Raw genomic sequence first — 8,526 nt, forward strand, 5'->3', positions numbered from 1 at the left:
GTAACTGGGGAGTCTCTGAAGAAATTGCTGCCAGTGCAACACCAGGTGGAGGGTGACAAGTAGAGACACATTCTGGAAACTGGACCGTTCTTGCTCGCCAATCGATCAGAGGATTGTGTTTCTCTAACCAAGGTATTCCTAGAATAATCTGAAACTGAGGGGCCTTGATCACATCGAACACGATCTTCTCATGGTGTCCATCTTGACTTACTAGCGTCACTTCTTGAGTGGTATGCGTTACTGGCCCGGAGGCTATCTCCGTACCATCCACCGTAGTAATGACGTCCTTTACAGCCTTGGGACAAAGAGTTAGATTCATCCTCAAAACCATTTCATGATCCACATAATTGCCGATGGCACCGCTGTCGACGTAAGCTTCAATTGCATGTAATAGATCCGGATTATCAGGGCTAATGAGGACCATAGGTATCACGAAATGCGAGGTCACGGAACTGGTTTTCACGCTCGGCAAGAGGACCTCTATTCTTGTCGGGCGAGGTCGTTTCCCTGCTCAGAGTTTGTAACTTTGGTAACTGCAGCTCCTACTGCCTTCTTGGCAGGTTTCACCAGACAGTCTCGAAGAAAGTGCCCTGAGTTTCCGCAATAGAGGCATAATTGCAACTGTTTTCTCCTTTCCCGCTCCTTTTGTGTTAGAGGACCTTTCAGACCCCCTATTTGCATGGGTTCCCCGGAGTCTACTCCTTTGGAAGGAGTTGGTGGTTTGGAAAATACTCGAGCATCAAACTTGGAACGATCGGCCTTCCTGTTCTGCAGTCTGTGATCTATTTGAACTACTAAGTCTATATAGTCCGAACAATCTTGTGGGGGATTCACTACTTGGGCTAACACATCTTTGAGCTCTCCACGTAGACCTCTATAAAACAGCGTAATCCTTTTGTCCTCAGGCCATTGAGTTTCCACTATCAGTCTGTTGAAAGACGCAATATAAGCCAAAAGGTCTTGATTACCTTGTCGCAACGAAAGAAGCTCATTGTCCAAGGCCTGCCCCTGTGAATGTCTTGCGAACAGTTTTTCCATACTGAGCTGAAAAGCTTGAAAATCATGGAGGACCGGATCATCTTGATTTACTAGAGGGATCGACCAGTCTGCCGCATTGCCACTAAGGTACGAAAGCACGAAAGCTACTTTAGCTTGATCAGTTGGAAAGGCTTCTGGCCGGCATAAGAAATGCAACCGGCACTGATTGATAAATACTGCAAACCTCTTTGGGTCACCAGAAAATCGTTCGGGTGGAGCCAGAGGTACATTCCCAGGTAGGTTGATCTGCACTGGATTCATAGAGGATGTAGAAGGAAGATTTCCCCCAGATGCGGGTAACGGGGTCTGTCCGGCTTGTGACTGAAGCAATTGTCTAGCGAGATCATCTGTTCGCTCCTTGGAAATAATCAGTTCCCTTCTTAGAGCGTTCGTTTCCTGACGGGCTGCATGCACTTCTGCCCTTAGTTCCCCAAGTAACTGGGCTAGTTGGTCGGTATCCGAGGTTTCCATAGCGCCTGGACGGGAGTTTTGTGGTAGGCTTTGCGTTCTGTAACGCTCACCTGATTCCCGTAGAGGCGCCAGTCTTGACTGGGCGTATACCGTATCTTCAAAGGTGATGTGTAACACACGGCTGGCTCTTTGGGCTGGACCTCTGTGCACTGTATGTCTGACTCGAAGGGTAAGATGTCTGCAGATAGAAAATATGGGATTAATGAACTGGGTTATTGAGTGTCTCTCTCTTCTTCCCTTTCTCTTCTCCTGTAGAACCCCGAAGGTTAACGCTCTCACCTTAGGTAAGTGAACGCCGTGCTCTCCATCTGCCTCGGGGCAGGGTGCTGTAACCAGTTTCTTCACTGGATAAGGGGAGCAGGCCTCTTGACTTCAGAGGACTGCTGTCCGTCGTTTACTGCACGAACGGTAAGTTTCGAGTAATTCTAATGTCTTTAAAGTCTTTAGTAATGATGTCTCTTGTTTTGCAGGGTTCCGGCGATGGTAGATGACGGGCTGAAGTGAGTTGAAGATGGAGCCCGTGTGATGAATAGAAGCGCCTGGAAGCACGTAAGTAAGCGCTTGTTGCCTGCTTCACGATGCGCTCTAACTGTCTTTTTATTTTGCAGGTATAAGTTCGGAGCAGCTGCAGGGTGCAGGAATACCCACTGGGTTAGATGTGGAAAGGAGTAATGGCACGTGAGTATTAAAGTTCCCCAATGTCTTTAAACGCACCTTGTTTTGTCTTTCAGATGTGGGATGCAGCGCCGAAGGCCTCCGGAGCGTGCGAAGAGTTGGTAAGCTTTTGTCTTTCAGATGCCGGAATGCAGTGTGAAGACCTCCGGAGCGCACGAAGAGTAGGTAAGCCTTTGTCCTTCAGATGTCGGAATGCAGCGCGAGGCGTTGGTGACAGCCGATGCACCAGGTAAGTGAAGAGCTGTCACTGAAGACCGTAATGCTAACCTGTTCTTTCTTGTCTTTATAGGTGTTGCTGAAGACTGGATTCAGGATGGTAAGCCTTTTTCCTTATGCCCAGGATCAGATGCAGAAGACACGATGAGCGTTCTGCTGCAGAGGATGCAGAATAACGCAAAGCAAGATTCATCCATCGGGTGTGGTTTAAATAGCCTCCTGTAGTGCTTAGGTATCTCCTTCCACAGCCACGCCTAGGTAAGAAAAGAGTTCCTGCTTTCAAGAAGAGTTCCAGTGTTCTGAACCTAGGGAGTGGCTCCTGCCCCACCCAACAGGAAAAGTAGTTCCAAACAGAAGAGGATCAGAGGCTCAACTGGCAGGCAAGTAAGCAGCATGGTCTGCTGCAGGTAAGTCCACCCAAGCATTATGAGCCCGGCGCTTCCAGCGCTGGGACTGGGCATATTTATGAGCCTGGTGCCACTGGCGCCAGGACTGGGTCCAAAAGGTCCCAATTGGGACTGGTTGGCACTCGGAACCTGGGTTATGGATCTGCTTCCAAGGGAGTTGGGAAAACCCTGACCTTTTGGAAGCAGAGATCATGACATTCTCACATTAAATGTAATTCACAAATCCTCAAGGCATGAATCTTTTTTGGGACTCTCTGACTCACAAAATCAACACCTGCTATACTCTCCTACCAGGTTCTTTCCTATAGTTGCTTGATACAATTTCGGTGCAGGTCCCAGACTCGCAAAACACCTGGTATACTCTCCTGCCAGGTTCTCTCACATCACTTTCACTGCAGTTCAGAATCCTTTCGGGCATGGATCATCCTTGGATTATTTAACTCACAATACACTCTCCTGCCAGGTATACTCTCCTGCCAAGTTCCATTCCACATTCACTACAGTTCAGAATCATTAGGGCATGGCTCTTGCTTGGGATTCTTTAACTCACAAAACACCTGGTGTACTCTCCTGCCAGTTTCCTTTCCACATTCACTGTAGTTCACTTCACCCACTTGACTTTGGCTGGTATACTCTCCTGTCAGGACTTTCTTTATGTAGTTCACTTGATTTCCTTACTTTCTGCCACACTGTTTTCCCCATGTGTACTTTCTAATGTGGCCACGGGTCTCAGACCCTTTCTCATGGATTTATCTTGTAATCAAATGTCCCAGGGGCCCTATTATCGTGTTCAGGCTTCCCCCAGCTCTTCCACTGTATTTCTTTCGGTACATGGTCAACCCTCCAAAGCACCTCGGCAGCTCTGTCCCCAGAGCTGACTCACCGGTTCTCATCAGTGGCTTCAGGGTCCCTTGCATCTCCCTTACTGGTCTGCAGCTTGTTGTCAGGTCTGCAGAGTGCTTAGTTCGCTCACCAACCACCGCCATGACTCCAGCTCCCCTTGGCAGCCTCTTCTCTTCTCTGTGTCTCGGTGGCAGTGCTTCAACCAGTGAACTTCTCTGAATGGCGTTCCCAAGCCTGCCACAACTTGGCAGGACTGTCTGCTTCGTCTGGCTGTTCCGACCAGCATCGGAAGCAGTGAATCTCCTGCGCTGCCAGCCGCTGTACTCCCCGTCTCTATCCTAAGCTGTCCTAACCACAGATGGGTAAGAAGACAACAAACTCCATACTTCTTTTCCCAGCATGGTTTTAAACTGTGTCAGACCAATTAGATTCTTCCAGCTACTAGACGGCTGGTGTTGGTTCTCATTAGGAGTAATCATCATTGCTCCTTGCCTCTTCCTCATCTCCGTTTTTGTTTCCTTATTTGCTATCTGAGGATTAGGTGAACATCAGAGGTGCTCACAAGCCATCAGTTCACGGGACACTCTGGCAAAACCATCAAGGCGAACAAAACTGAATTGGACGATGCACGAAATAAGGAATCTTATATTATTACATCGACCCAAAAACCAACCCTCAATTTACAAAGGTGATGTTCAAGAAGTGCCTTTATTACACTCGAATCCACTGCATTTACACATAAATAAGTGAAAATACATGACATAAAACAGCTTACAAGTGCAGAGCGGGAGCTGACAGTGTTTACATAATTTGGCTTCACAGAAATGAGACACAAAGACACACTGCATTTCGCCAGAGTAGAAAATCCACACTGGCGATGAAGCAGAAGCCGCCTCCAATGGTATACCATTAAAGGGATACCACTTGGAATTCCTGCCCAGTAGCCAAAGGTGCCCACATTCGTAGAGCTGCGTAAGCTTGGCACCACTCAGAGTGCGGAGCCATGTTGCTTTAAAGGTAGAGAGAGTGGTAGTTCTACACACAACGCGTAGAAGCAGAACCGACGCCTGTTTGAGGGGAAGAAGGCAGAAGAGACCCCAAAGAGCCACTTCACTAGATACACCAGAGCAGCTGCAAATTGCGCAAAGAGAAGGGTGGACACTGAAGAAGCAGCCAGGCTGGCAGATTGCAGGCTAAGTGTGATGAAAACGCGTTACTGGACCTTTAAATGCCTTTTAAGGGACACACGTCGCCTTTATTAAAGGAATGAACAGCACACTATGGGCCTCATTACGAGGTGGGTGCAAAGGGATACTGGGCACCGTTAAGGACATGGGTGCCGGTAATCCCTTTGCGCCCTATTTCGAGGTCCCTTAGTGGGTCCCTTCCTTAACGGCTGGTTTTACCAGGCGGTATGGACGGGGCCCGTTAAGGGACTTCAGAGCTAATAACGGTACCGCAATTTGCGGTACCGTTATTAGCGCCTTCCCCCTTCCCATTGAGCCCTATGGGGCTGAAATGGGAATGGGGAATTACTTTTTCAATGGGGACTTACCGGTCCCGCAAAGGTCGGAATAGACCGGTAAGTCCCCATTGATCGAGGGCGGACTCGGTACCAGTATTGGAGGTAGTCACGGCGCTAGTAGCGCCATGACTACATCCAACCTCGGAATGAGGCCCTATGTATTTCCTATATCATGCAAGCTTGTATCGCCGCCCTTAAGCTTTGGAAGCAGGCCGGGGGTTTAAGCTGAGCTGACACCTGTTCCTATTCTGGACTATGTACTACCTGTTCACCTTTAAGACTGCTCAATTAGCGCCCAGAAGCAGACACCTGCCACTGAGAAGGATGAAAGATTTCAGCGCAGGCTTTTTGTGGCCTAAGAAGAATGTTTGTTTCTTTTGGAATGTGAAAGAGAACCGACAGATTAATTGATGAAATTAAGTTGCATTTATAATTTTAAAGAAATAATTGTCTATGTTTTTGAATTCATATGAAGATTCCGGATGAATATCAAATGCAGAGAAATGTTCTTGAATCCATGTAAAAGGCACGCTTGGCTCGCCTTCTCTCTCTGCAGGTGGCAGGGTGGCACGCAGGGGTAGTGGCAGGGTGGCACGCAGGGGTAGTGGCACGCTTGGCTCGCCTTCTCTCTCTGCAGGTGGCAGGGTGACACGCAGGGGTAGTGGCAGGGTGGCACGCAGGGGTAGTGGCAGGGTGGCACGCAGGGGTAGTGGCATGCGTCTTTCTTGTGCGCCTGTGCAGCGCACCGCTGCATTCCTGCCACTGCTCTGCTTGTGCGCTGCTGAGCCCTGATGCTTTCCCGTTTCTGGCTGCCTTATCCAGCCTGGCCCCTCTATCTGGGTGTGGACTAGCACCCCTGTCCACCCCCCCCCCCCCAGTCTATCGTTATTCACCCGAATACCCACAACGTAGCAAGAGTTCAATCACAGACACAAACTCACATCTTTAATTCTTTTTCACACAATTATCAAACGCTAGATAATGTCTAGTTGTGCGTCCTGGTCGGCATATTTCCTGCATCAGTTGTACCTGTGATAGAATAGGTATATACGTGTTAAAGGGCAAAGTTCACCCCCAAGGACCGCTTACTTGGCATAGAGAGCGGATTAACACGGGGACGCCCCCTTTTGCCAGATGCATTTGATATTAGTATTGAGCTACTACTTGTGGGGGTGCCCTGCTAGTGACACCGGCTGACGGGGGCACTGTGCATCACCGGGGAACCCAGAAGCTTGGTGGGATTTAGGGGACACTGGACAGAAAGTAGATGGATCATCAGAAGGAGGCCCCGGCTGCCACAAGACACGTGTGGCCCACATGAGGGATGCACATGTATGGCACATCAGAACATGTCATATATCATGGTAGCCAAGAAGCATTAAGAGCAACGTCCAGCACCGTGTGGAGTCGCCCCTCAATGCCCTGAAAGTAGACATTGAGGGGCGGGTAAGCCCAAAGTGATCACACGATTCTCTCACGTGTGAGCACTCCAATCACCAGACATGCTAATGTCATGCTTAATATATCCCCTGCCTTCCCACCATCTCCTACGTATCCGAATACCACAAAGCTGATGGATGTTGGTGATGCCCTTCACCGCGCCACCCCCGACACTACCTCTCATAATGGGCGATGGGCCACCGACCCGATGGTACCCTCGTCCATCACAGAGGAGCTGTGCCAGCTCAGTGGAAACACCGGCTGCTCCCTCCGCTGCTGGCTGCTTATGCCAGGCCAGGGCATTTTTCTGCCCCAGCCTTGCATGGCCTATTGGGGAACTGCTTTTCTGAAAGTGTGTAGGGGTGCTCCTGCGGCTCGCTGCACATTCAGACCAATCGGAGCACTGACAATGGAGTGCTCTGGCTCCTGCCTGCATATGCAGGAAGCAGGAAGCACTCTCTGCTTCCCAGTTCCCATTCGCTGGTCACGGGAGTGGGAGGGCTTTCATGCAAGTGCTGGCAGAGGGGAGCAGAGTCCGAAACCGAGCAGCAGGTAAGACTCATTTGATCATGCGTTGTGAATGTGTGTGTGTAAGATGTGAGGTGTGCATGTGCGAGTGTGTGGTGCATGGGTGCGTGTGTGAATGAGCGAGTGTATGGGTGCGTGTGTGAATAAGCAAGTGTATATGTTCATGTGTGAATGAGCGAGTGTGTGGTGCATGTGTGAATGAGCGAGTGTATGGGTGCATGTGTGAATGAGCGAGTGTGTGGTGCATGTGTGAATGAGCGAGTGTGTGGGTGCATGTGTGAATGAGCGAGTGTGTGGGTGCATGTGTGAATGAGCGAGTGTGTGGTGCATGGGTGCATGTGTGAATGTGCGAGTGTATGGGTGCATGTGTGAATGAGCGAGTGTGTGGTGCATGGGTGCGTGTGTGAATGAGCGAGTGTATGGGTGCATGTGTGAATGAGCGCGTGTGTGGTGCATGTGTGAATGAGCGAGTGTATGGGTGTATGTGTGAATGAGCGAGTGTATGGGTGCATGTGTGAATGAGCGAGTGTGTGGTGCATGGGTGCGTGTGTGAATGAGCGAGTGTATGGGTGCGTGTGTGAATGAGCGAGTGTATGGTGTGTGAATGTGTGTGCAGATGTGCTTGTGCTGAGCCTAGCTGTTTTTAGTGGGTGGGTGAGTGGAGCCGTGCAGATAAAGCAAGCTTGATGTGTGTTATTATGTGGTTATATTGCCATGTTAATGCCGCAAGTCTAGCCATTACTATAGTACCATTACTAGCGGTATGCTCAAAGCAAACACGAGTAGGTTCTGATATGGGAATACTGGAAGATAATTGTGCAGCCAGCATGGATACGTATGGGCCAAGCCAATGTGTTTTGTATTGAAGTCACCCTACAAAACCAATAAAAAACTGTCTGGCATTTAAAATCACGTTGGCAAACTTCCATTTAAAAAATTCACCAGCCACCAGTGGATTAGTCAAGTTAAATGGAGCCCTTCAGATGAGCGGGGCAGAGTCAGGGCTCTGGGACAAGAGGTGGTTGGGTTTAAGGGGACGTGGATTCAGGGTTTCTGACAGGAGAGGAGAAGTGGTGGCTGAGAGGGGAGACTGTCAGGGGATAGACATTGAAAGAGGACAAGGGGGGTTTTATTGGGAGGGAAAATGGTGGGACTCTGGACAAAAGATGGTAGCGGGGGACTCTGACGATGGAGAGGATTTATGTCAGGTGATGAGGAGTGGAATAATTGGGGTCTGACAGACGGATAAAGGTTGTGGAGGGGTTCTGGCAAGGGAAGTGTAGTGGGCACCTTTTCAGTGTAGGAGAGGTGATGGGGTGTGTAGGGGTCTGCTGGGCCAATAGAGGGATCTAGTGTAGTGGGCAGCCCATCAGGCGAGAAGAG

Source organism: Ambystoma mexicanum, chromosome 12 (genome assembly GCF_040938575.1).
Source record: "Ambystoma mexicanum isolate Mex_15411 chromosome 12, UKY_AmexF1_1, whole genome shotgun sequence".
NCBI lineage: Eukaryota > Metazoa > Chordata > Amphibia > Caudata > Ambystomatidae > Ambystoma > Ambystoma mexicanum.